The sequence below is a fragment of the Nelumbo nucifera genome, chromosome 4 (assembly GCF_055504915.1).
Source record: "Nelumbo nucifera cultivar China Antique chromosome 4, China Antique-T2T, whole genome shotgun sequence".
Lineage (NCBI taxonomy): Eukaryota > Viridiplantae > Streptophyta > Magnoliopsida > Proteales > Nelumbonaceae > Nelumbo > Nelumbo nucifera.
Window position 1 is genome coordinate 81,581,064 of NC_142652.1, and position 12,898 is coordinate 81,593,961.

Here is a 12,898-nt window from a genome sequence, read left to right on the forward strand (position 1 = left end):
CACCACTGTGCATCTTTTTTTTTTTTTGGTTTTCAACAAAATGGCCAATCTCATTCTCAAAGAATTCACATCAGCGCCCCACAGAGCGCTTACCACGGGTGCCCCACAGCACATTCCCAAATTCTCACTCTCAAACTCGAACCCACATTCTCGCACTTGCCACCCATACTAACTTCTCATGTTAATGGGTCTCAATTTAGCCTAACCCTCCCCAAGGTTTTAAAAGCCGATCCGGAGATTGAACCACTTTGGTGTCTGGTTTCCAGGCCAGTGGTTCGACTATCCTATCTGAATGAAGTTTGAAAGATATTTAAAAATTTTAAATAAAAAATAATAATTATAAAATAAAATTAACCAGAAAATCGTTCATTGGGCTGAATGGTTTAGCGGTTCAACTTTTTGGATCAGTGGCTTTCTAACCAAGTCAACGGTTTTTTTGATAAAAGACAACAACTCAGGGATGAAACAGAGCCGATTGTCTGGCTGGTTTTCCGGTCACACCATAAATCCATTAACTCACTCATCTTGACCCGTTAACAAATTATGTTAAATTGCATTCATGGGAATAGTAAAAAAAAGCCATTAGAAAATGGTCCCCCTGCCAAATAACATTCAGCGTGGGTTCCACTGCATGGTTGGTCCAAATCCTGATTGTCCTATTAATTGTAATTGTGATCCAACCCATGCAAACAAAATGTCTAAAGGAAGACTCCCTTCAACGTATATTATGGACGTAAGGGATTTGACTCTGTATACATTATACCCCCTAACAATATATCATGGCTCTATTTCATTTCATCTTGTCGTGGAAAAACAAAACTACTTAAGAAAGAATTGATTGGACCCTTGCGAATGATGAATGGAGGAGAGACTCTTTCCAAATTCTCTCTTACAAAACCTCCCATTCTTAGTTTCTTCAGATCACATATCCCTAGTCTTTCAAATGGATCTCATTCAATTAAGTTGTCCAAAGCCATTCGGGTTCGAGCATATGTGGTGTCTTGACCCCAAAATTCACGAGGGCATCAACCAAGCTTGGAACTGTGATGTATCTAGGTCTAGAGCTATGCAATTTGTCAAAAAAGAAATAATGTTGTGAACAATTTAGAGAGGTGGAATGAATTGCATTTACAAGCTTTAGAAGTGCAAAACAAGTTAATGGTGGAAGGGAATAGGAGAACCCTCTCAAATTTGGAGGAAGCCTATTAGAAACAACTGAATAATATCCTTGCCAAAGAGAAATCTTATTGGGCGCAGAAGTCAAGAATTGACTGGATTAACCTAGGGGATAAAAATAATAAATTCTTTCATATAGCTGCAAGTATAAGGAAGGCAAGAAATAGACTTAGGCAAGAGAGAAAATAAAAGGACATGAAGGGATCTCCAAATATTTTAGAGAAAATTTATTGAAAAGCTTAATCCAAGGAAACATTTGAATTTGATGAATTCATAGAGGAGACAACCGCATCATCACTGATGATCAAAATAATGCAATTATTAGGGAAGTATCTGAGAAGGAAATTTTCGAAGCTCTCCAAATCAATTAAGGACCTTAAATCTCCTAGGTCAGATGGCTAAATGCCTTGTTTTTAAGAAATTCTAGTACATCATAAAAGATTCTATCATCCAATCAGTAAAAGCTTTCTTCCATTCAGAAAAATTGTGTCACATTTTAAATAAAATATTCCTTGCCCTCATCCCAAAAAATAGGAACCCGAAGTCAATTAATAATTACAGACCAATAAATTTGTGCAATACAATTTATAAGATCATCTCAACGATTTTGGTCAATAGAATAAAGCCTTTAGATAAAATTATATCCTCATACCAAAGTGCTTTTATCCCCAACAGACAAATAAATTAAACATTCTTGTTGCTCAAGAGATGTTTCATTTAATGAGAGAGAAAAAAAAAATAGAAAACCGGTAATTGACATGGAGAAAGCTTGTGATAGATTAGGATGAGATTTCATAGAAAAGTCCTAAAAAATTTGGGTCCCCTAAAAATTGGGTGGGATGGGTCATTGGGTGCATCAGAACAACAACACATCAAATCCTGATAAATGGAACCCCCATGGAGGAATTTAAGCCTACTAAGGGAATCAAACAAGGGGACCCTCTCTCCCCCTACATTTTTCTTTGTTGATGATTGTCTCATCTTTGCTACAACTTCAGGCCAAAGCCCAAATTTTACAAAGTCCTAAGTCCAATTTTCAAATAACACTCTCAATAGATTTCAAAAACTTCTAGCTAGGATCTTGAGGATTCCAATCCATTGAAATTCAAGCTATTATCTTGGTTCCCCTATAATAAATGGGCATGTTACAAAGATCCTTTAAGTTCCCCTAGTTGGTTGGAAGAAAAACACTCTATCCATTGCTAGAAGAGTAACCTTATTGAATGCTACCACCAGCATGATGTCTCAATTCCTCATGAGATCCTTTAAGTTCCCTAAAAATATCATTGAGGAATTAGAAAGATGTCAAAGAAATTTCCTTTGGACAAACTCAAGAGATAAGAAACCCCTTCATCTCATTAATTGTATGAGGGCTTGCTCCCCAAAATGCTAGAGTGGATTAGGTTTAAAAAACCTTCACTTGGTCAAAGAAGCCAATTTAGCAAAGCTAGGTTGGAAAATCATCAGTGATAAAGAGAACCTTTGGGTCAAAGCCATCACTGGTAAATATTTGCAAAGAGAAGATTTTTTGAATGCAAAGGAGAAAGAAACTACATCATGGGCATGGAGGGGAATCCTTAAAGCTAGAGAGCTCTTAAATAAAGGATTAGGATGGGAGGTTGGCAATGGTAGATTAATCAGCTTTTGGAAACATAGATGGGCTATGGATGAGGCGCTCTCTCTCTGAGTTCACCCCCTAGGACAAAATGCAGCTTTATGCAATCGGGTGTAAATAGTTGGCATTGGAATTCTGCTATTTGGAACTTAAATTGCCCTCAAAAGTTGAAGTCTACATGTACCTTTTTTTGAATGAGAAGCTTCCTACGAAATCCCACCTGCGTAGTAGAGGTTTTAACATAGATGGGGACGAAGTATGTGTGGAGAGGATGAAGACTTGTTTCACATTTTTAAGAAATGTAAGTATTCAAACCAGATTTGGAGAATGGTTTCCCCCACTATTATTGGCCCAAGTGATTATGACTCTTGTATGTTTGAGTGGTGGGACAAAATCACTAAAAATAATGTTGATGGAGGTTTCAAAAACAAAGAAAAGTGCATTTATATTATGGAATATTGGAAGAGTAGAAACCAAAAAACATTCAACAATGAAACTACCCCCTCTCCAAATAACTCTTGAAAGAGCCTTAAAAGCCTACAAGGAATTTAATGAATTAAGCACCAAAAATTCTTTAGTGCCTTTAAATAAGACTAGAAAACTTATTATGTGTCACCCCCCAAATGAGAAAACTATCAAAGTAAACAAAGATGCATCTCGATCTACTAGTGGGATGTGTTCTATTGAAACCATTGCTAGGAATCACTTGGGCGTAGAGTAGTGGATTGTAAAACTTATAAGTTAGGTACTACTTCCATCAGTCTGTCTAAAGTGTGGCTGGTTTGGGAGCAGCGAACTTCACCAACAACCCCATCAACAGGTCCACAAATAAGCCATCTCTTATTTGTGAATGATGCCGTCCTCTTTTGCCAGGGAGATCACCAACAAGTTAGGACTCTCACTGAAATCCTAAAAAAAATTGAACTATTCTCAGGTGCACTCCTACTTTAATTAAAAACCACTGTTAGGCTCCAAATACTTGGGATCCTATATTGGACAGAAAGACAAACACAATGTCTCACATCAGGAAATACATGAGAGAATGACTTCAAGAATTTCAACTTGGAGTTCCAAACTCCACTCCCAATCTTGGAGAACAACCTTGATTAAATCAGTTCTCTTCTAGTCAATTCTTGTCTACTCTATATATGCTCACCACTATCTTGCCATCCAAGACTCACTCTACAATAGAAAAGATTTCTTGAGATTATTGGTGGCATGATGGACATCATGGCTCAAAGCACACCATTTCCTAGCCTAAGTTATGCTTACCAAAAGTCATGGGTGGGTTGGGCCTAAGAAGTAGTCTTCACATGAATAAAGCTTTATTTAGTAAGAACATATGGAGAATGTTTGTTAACATGTCCAAATATGTACTTTATGGAGCTTAGTCATGAGCTGCAAGTATTTCCCAAGGGGAAGTACTTTTGGAGCCAAGAAAGGCCAAAAAAAGTTCTTTTTTAGTGGAAACAAGCCCATGGACTACTGAAAGAATTAAAATCAAGTATGCTTTCCACAACCCGTGGATTCCAACAAAGGTTGCAATAGAGCTATTCAATAGGATGGTTTATAGAACCTCTTTCTACTTACCCAACTCATCAATCCTATACAACTAAACAATATATTAGATTTATAGCCAAACACAGAACTATAGACTCGAATCAATTGATCTAGAAAAATTGCCTAGAGATCAACTTAAGGTTTCCTCAATGTACCACCAATTGACACTAGAAAAACCAGGAGTCTCTTGTCATTGTTTTTACTGGAGCTATATATATGAAAAACTAAGATCCCTCCATGATTCCAAATCTTCATGTGGAAGCTTATATGGGATGGAATTCTTACAAAATATAAACGTGTCTAGCTATCAGCTGAGAATACAAGATATCCACTATGTTAACAATCAAAGGAAACTACATAAACACCACCCAGTTTGGTGTCAAGGACAAGTTTGGTTTAATCCTAATAAGGTGATACATAAGCCAATTCATAAAATCGTCACTCGATGGTTAAAGTCACTACAAGATACGGTGAACAAAGCAACATGTCTTCACTTGCTAAGGGAAGTGGGTTTTCCCCTCAGAGACCCTCAAATGCATAGGCTCACTTAACAAACACCTTGCAAATTGATGGCTCATTTGATACCATCTCAAGTACTGTAGGATGAGCTTTCATCCTCCAATGCCTCTTAGGAGAAACTATTGCTAAGGGAAAAGCTTGCTGGATGGCTTCATGGTATGATACTAAGATAAGAGCCCTAACTGTAGGTCTAGAAGTAGCTTCATGTATTATGATATGTACTATATTACAGTTTACAATGATTCTAGTAGCAAGCTAGTGGATCTTTTGAAGTCTAAAAGAAAACCTACAAAATGCATGGGTAGAGCATCTGCATTGGTGTCTCTCAAAGAACCATTCAAAAAAAAAGCTTAAGCTGTTAAATGAGGTCCTTGAATAGGTTTTATTCTCTAGCATGCCTCCTCACACGAGGGCCCATTGGGCTTGAAGCGTGGACAGCACAGGCCCACCCATACTTTGTGCTAAAACTTAATCAATTATAATGGATGACGAGAATCAAACACTAGACCACTTGGTCAAAGTGGCTCTGATACCGTCTCAAAGAACCACTCAACTTAAAAGCTTAAGCTGTTAAGTAAAGTCCTTGAATAGGTTTTATTCTCTAATAGTGTCACATTCAACGTCTTCTACAATCTTTTGAGTGTGTTCTTTTTGTATTTGTAAATAGAACTCTTAACTAAGCTACTCATATTTTAGCCTACATGGCTTACATGCTGGCTAGTGGTTGCCCAAATGCATGCACCCTACAAATTTGTATAAGTAATGCTAATTTATTTATGCTCACTTTGGAAGGAGTACAAATACAAATTTGTAGAGTGCAAAACCTTGTATTTTGTATTATTTTGTATGTATTTGCACATTACATATTTGTGTTTATACTCCTTCCAAACTGAGCCTTAGGCTCCATTTGGAAGGAGTACGAATACAAATATGAAAACCTTATATTTTATATTATTTTGTATGTATTTGTACTATACATATTTGTATATGTACTCCTTCCAAACTGAGCCTTAAAAAATGAATTCTTGACAATTAGTTAATGAATTTTACAAGCTATAAGCACTACGCAGTATTTGAGACAAAAATGTATAGCACAAAACCTCAAATCCATATTTCTAAACCCTAATATTTGCACTATATTTACATTCTTCCCAAATAGAGTCATAATAAACTACAATTTGGTGAAAGATCATTTTTATGTGTAGTTTGTCTTCTTGACCTAATGGATACTCGCGATCGAACCCACTTAAGCCCATTTCTCTAATCAAGAGGGTTACCCAACCCATACTTGACTCGCTTCATAAATGGGTGTGGGTTTGAAGTGGGTGGATGAGAAATTGCCACCCCTACTCGCTTGCGAGCCTGTGAATAATAATCACAAAAGATTTAATTCGTTCCTAAACAATAACAATCACAAATTAAAACAACACTAATACAACATTTTTGCCGATATGTAGTGATTTTAGCTTTTGATACCTGACATCCCTTCCAAGAGCTATATCAATTCTCTATTCCAAAAGCATGAATAGATATGAACATGCCAATTCCTAAGCTGATTCTAGGCATTCTTAATCTTAGTTGGTCGGTCTCTAACATCTTTTTCAAGATAGTAAAACATGCTTATAACTATCGCAAGTTTCTTTTGGATATTTAGATGGACTGATCTCCTACATTCTCTTTCAGTTTATGACTACTCTTGCAAGACTCTTATCCAAATATCCATGGCTGACATCTATAGGAAAGATTATGGGTTCGTATGTTTTTTTGAAAAAGTTGTTTACTTGGGTAGGTTTACAAGTTTGATTCTCAAGTAAATTATACAATGGTTCTTTTATTTATAAAAAGTTATTATTAAAATGGTAAAATTGTTTCAACACGTTATGTCAATTTTTCTCAATGAAAAAAAATACCTAGGGAAAGTGATCCTTCCATGGATCCTACATAAATGTGAAAAACAAATATGGGAAAAGCAGTCAATGGGAAACCAAATCCCATTGACGTTCCCCCTTTCAAAATCCGAGAAACAAACGAGGCCATATGTGGTACAAGCTCAAGCAGAATATAGGGTTTTTACAGGACCCCTATATTTGTGTCATGGTCTCTTACTATTTAATCCACTGCCTCAAGATCCCTATTAACAAAAACAAAAGAAGAAGAAGAAGAAGGGCGCTAATATGATATTACAACATTCTTTTAAAAGGATGTATTTGGTTTTAGGTATGGGTGCAGCTTGGTCAGCACCAACCCGAGCCCCGATTGACGTAGCCCACAATTTTACATGGGTTGGGCTTGGATTTCCAATCCTTGGGCTGAGCCTGGGCCCAAAAGTTTGAGTTTTTTTATTTTTCAGGCAGGGACCAAACCTAGCCCTTAAGTAGCTTGAACACAATCCAAGCCCAACCCTATCTTTGGCCCGATTATGTACATACATATATGCATCTAGGGGTGCAACTCAAGTGGATTGGGTTGGGTTTAAGGTCAATCCAAGCCCAACCCTAAAAGGTTCAAACCTCGGCTTGGGCCTAGCTCAACCCAAGGTTAAGCACAAGTTTATTAATCCTAGTCCACCAACAACACAAATTGAGATAGTTGGGCTTGTGTGGATTGGTTAGATTTGAAAGAATTTATGTATATATTTTTATATTGTCATTTTATTTGGCTTTATAGCCCAATTTAAAAGTAGAATTGATTGAAAATATGTATATAATTTATACACATATGCATGTATACATAATTAGAAAAAAAATGTTGTATATAAATATAATAAGCATATGTATATAGAATTTTTGGCCGGGCTCAAGCTACCCAAGGCCAAAACCCAAGCCCAACCCAAGTTTAGGTCAGGCCTAAGTTTTTCAGGCCCAGGCCCAGCCTGTGCAAAAACTTGGGTTGGGTCGGGTCGGGTTTGGGTTGGACTTGCCCAAGTTACACCCCTATATACATCTACAAACACATAATTGTAATGCACAAAACATATATACATATTTGCATTTTTTTGTTAAATTATACATATATGTGTACATTTATATTGAATTTTAGTGAGGGATAATGATTGACTAACTCGAGCTCGGCCTGAGGCTGGACCTAACATGAGTGCATAAAATTTCAATTCAGGCTGGGTCCGGATTGGACAATTTGCACTTGAACTTGGGTTCGGTCCTTAGGCCCAATTCTTAGTGTTGGGCCTCGATTTGGTTGAACTTAAACCCAATTCAGCTCGCCTGACTTCCGAGTCGGTCCTTAGGCCCAATACTATTCGACCACGTCATATTCTCTCACTTATTTTGAAACTAAGGCTGCATTTGGAAATGATGCAAATGGAGTGTAAATCCCGGTTTAGGGAAAATTTGCACTCTGGTTCACTTTTGCCTATGTTTGGCAACATTACATTTATACATTGACAAATGACGAAAAACACATTTTCCAATGCATATTTACATTGACAATAAGATGGAGAAGTACATCAATAAAAAATAAGTAAATTTGCATTCAAGTGGGCTTTTGATAAAAAAAGAAGGCATATGCTTTATTGGAATTTGTTTTTGCATCCATTACAGCTAAAAGTCTATTTGGTAAGATGGTAAATTTGTCGGTGCAAAACTAACCCAACTTTACAATTTATATGGACCATTTTATACTCTACATATTTGCATTTACACTTATTTGCATCGCTTCCAAATGCAACCTAACAGAATTAGGATGCTAACAGGCGGTGTGGGCTTCAGATTTTATCAAATTTGTTTAACCCCTCCTCCCTTTTCATTCCATCATTGGTCAATTCCCGCCCGAGTTCTCTTCTTCTCCCTCCCCTCTCCACCCACTGCCCCTTCATTGGAAATGAAGCTACATCTGAGCCACTACAAATCTCTCTCTCTATCTCTTCTCTCCTCCCTCCCCACCGACACACTACATCGCAATGCGAATCACAACCCTCTCCCGTAGGGATCAACAACTGATGTGTTATCATCCAAGAAAGACATGGGTGCCTTACAATTGAATGAAGTCTTGGGCTTGAAGGCTCTTGAGTTGATGCAAGATAGAGTAAGCTTAGGAATGGTGGTTGAGCTTTCACAGTCGAGCTGAGATGCTGGTGTTTGATTCAGTTTTAGGAAGATTTCTATCAAACACTTGATTAGTTCTTCTGAGAGACTATCTGGCTTTTCTGTGTTGGTCTCATCTTCTAGAAGGCTTTACTTTTGGCTTCTCGCATTGCATCTTCTGGTATTTCAGCAAACTCATATGTTCCTACACATATGTAAGCAATCTTATAAGCAAATGGAAAGTTGGAAATATAACAGATGGTAGTTAGTCCTCCATAAACGTGATATGAAGATATAGCAACATCAAGTTTGTGGGATCTCAGCTTCAGCTTGGGTTGATTTTTTCATTTTTGGCATAAGATATCTGGTGGATTCCACATCCACCTGTACGGTGGGCCCAAAGCTCTGAATGTCATTCATGGTGCTTAAATATAACTTAGGCTCTGTTATTATAAGAGCTTACCATTTAAGCTCGTAGAGTTCATGGTCCGGAATTCTGAAGCAGGAGCTACAGAAGTTTTTAGTTGTTGGCTTTTATAATCTTTTGCATCATAGAGTGGAGGTATGGGTGATATTTCAATGTCTGCCAGCCCTTTTAAGCTTTCTAACCCACAAACCAAATGTTTCTCTTTTTAGTCGTCTTCGTCGATGCTGCTATACCTGCCACAGTTCACATTCCCTATTCTGTTTCTTTTCCTTGCGATGCAAATCATAACCTTCCCCTGTAGGGATCAACAACTGGTGTTATCATCCAGGAAAGACATGGGCTGTGATTTGCATCGCAACACAGCATGTTAGTGGGGAGGGAGGAGAAGAGAACAGAGAGAGATTTGTAGTGGCTCAGATGTAACTTTGTCTCCGATGAAGGGGCGGTGGGTGGAGAGGGGAGGGAGAAGAAGAGAACTCGGGCGGGAATGACCAAACGATGGAATGAAAAGGGAGAAGGGATTAAACAATTTTTTTTTTTTTTTTGAAAAGAGAATAAGTGTACTATACACAACGGGGGTAATACGTTCCCAAAAATCTGCAAAAGAAATAAGAAGAAGAGAAGGGGGGAGGGAGTTGATAGAAAAATCTAGGGAAGGGGTAGAAGAAGAAAGAGCTTCATGAGCAAGTCAATTTACCACTTGGTCAACTTCTCTGAAAATATGTTGGTACTAAAGACTTCCCTCGAACAGGACTCTCCTCCTCAAGCAACAAGAGATGATACCTTTCAAATTCCAAAGAACTTCCACCTTTTTGTTGAGGCACGAGATGACCAATAATGAATCACCCTCGATTATAGTAGGATGCTCCCAATAGTTTGTCGCTTGAAAGTGTGTTTCCCATACAACCCATGCTTCCGCTTGGTTGATGGTATAGGTGCCAAGTTTATATGCTTTAACTGTTAGCACTTGATCAAGATGGTCACGAACAATACTAACCACAAAACATTTTCCATCATTGTTACAAGAGGCATCAAAGTTTATTTTAATAGTGCCAAATTTTGGAGCACTCCAAATAATTAGTTTCGACACTTTGTCCATTCAAGCAATGCCTTTATCTTTGCTCTCATCAAGAAACTCCAAAAACATATCAAGAGCCCATTCCAAAATAATTGAAATGGGAGTTGAAACATTATTGAAAGTTTTCGAGTTTCTATTTTTCCAAACAACCCAAAGAACAAAAACTAGTTTTTCCTTTACTAAAAAAATATTGTTTTCCTTTTTAATTTCGACCATTGTCCACCAATCACTTAAATTTTCATTCTCATTTGATTCCTCTAGGGGAGTGTATAAGATAAGCCACATTTGCTTTGTGTGGGCACAATTTTTAAAAATATGATCAATATCCTCTCATCCCCACAAAAGCTAGAAGAGTCATCAATGTTATATCATCTTTTCTTAGATGACTTTTAGTAAGAATCCTATTGTTGAGAAGGAAAAAGAGAAAAGTCTTTATCTTTGGGGGGCATTTGATGTTCCAAATATTAGCCAGCCAATTAAAGGTATTGTTTAGGTTAAGAATAAAAGAGCAATTCAACAAATAAGTTGTTTTTATAGAGAAAATCCTCTTAATGTTGCACCCCCAAATAATTTTGTCCTCGATAGACTTAGAATCAATAAAAATTGTCTTAATATCTTGCCAAATTTGATCAAATACCTCTACCTTTATTTTGTCTTCATTATAGCATTTTCTTCCAAAATCAATCATCATATTGGTTGGCATCCTAATTCCGTTAGTTTCAAAATAAGTGGGAGAACATGACGTCGTAGAATATTATTGGACAAAAAATTTTCTATCCCTCGGGGACAGACGATCCGAACTCCATCAGGTCCCCGAGAGGAGCTCGGATCGTCTGTCCCCTGGGGACAGAATTTTTTATGTCCTAACCAATAAGAACCGAGCACACCTCCCTCTCCCACTTTTGTTCGAAACCGACGGAATCCAGACTTAACGACAGTCTGGACTCCAAAAAAATTATCAAATTCAATTAACCCTCTTTTTTTTCATTTCCTTTCTATTCTCTTCTCTTCCCTAGTCCCTCCCCACCGCCTCTTCACCCTCATCGACACACAACGAATCTCTACCGCCGTCGGAGATGCCGCTGCAATGAAAGTTTTCATTTCTTTTCTTCTCTTCTCCTCCTCAACCATCGGAGACGGCGACGGCAAGGTTCCTTCATTATTCTACATCATGTGAGAGGTTTCTACTTCATTGTTTGAAGGCAGCAATACTCTGATTGATTTATCTAAATCTTGTATCCGCCTTTAAGATGACAACATCCCTTACAATGTCCCCATCTCTGATTCTGGAAACGGATTTTCCTAGGTAATAAACTTTGGCACCATTTTTTGTCTGTCCTCTGCTGCAGTTTATGGTTATACCATTTGAGCCTTCTTGTCTAGGCACAATTCATTTGGGGTGCTGATTGACTTTGCTACTTGAAACAATTACAGTGTTATTGCTAAGAAGCAGGCACTTGGGGAAGTGAACCCAGAGCTTCTTGACACTCAGGATGAAGACAAAATTAAGTCCACCCCATACACATCAAACCAAAATAAACTATCTTGTTGAACTGCACCATACCACACCAACGATTCATATAACACCTCCACTAGCTTCAGGGTCATATTTCACTATGGGAACAGGCTCAATTGTAGCTCAACAGCAAGATGGCGGAGGTGATGGAGCTCGGTTGCAAGGTTGTCTTTAACTATGGCATGCGGCTCAGTTGCAGGGTTTCAACAGCAAGATGGCAAAGGCAATGGTAGGCATTAACAATGGAGCTTTAGTTAGGTAGCTTAAAAATTGAATCCGTTGAATTTCAAATCACAGATATACCAGTTCAAATTTCAGCTTTAATTAGGGCTGTTCACAAATAAATCCAAATCGATCAACTCAGCCCGACCCAACCGGAGTTGTTGGTTTTTCTTCACTATTGATCGGTTTTAGGTTGTAAAAGATAAATAAACTGATAATTCGGTTCCGTTTCAGTTTTTATATGTGAAAACCGAAACCGAACCAAGTTATGTGAAAAAATTTATATTCTAAAAAATATCTGTTAAATATAGCTATTTTAGTTTTAAATAATAAATATATATCTGAAAAATATATATTCTGAAATATATCAGATATATATTTCCGAAATATATATTTCTAGAAATTAAAAAATATATATTTTGATATATTTGTATATATGTTTTGGCTTTAAATATATATTTCCAGAAAATATATTTTGAAATATTATATATAATATTAGCACTTTGACTTCACGGCATTGTGCAAGCTTGGAGTTGGTTGAAACCAAACTGACTCAAACCGGCTTGCTCAGTTTTACTTAATAGAGGGTCGATTTCGGTTTGATTTATAGGTAACCCAACCAAATCGGATTGGTCGAAAAAATACTAGTAAACCGATCCAAGCCAACCCATGAACAGCCCTAGCTTTAATATATTAGAAATAATAGAGTTTGGAGTCCCCCAAATCAGATTAACTGAAATATTCC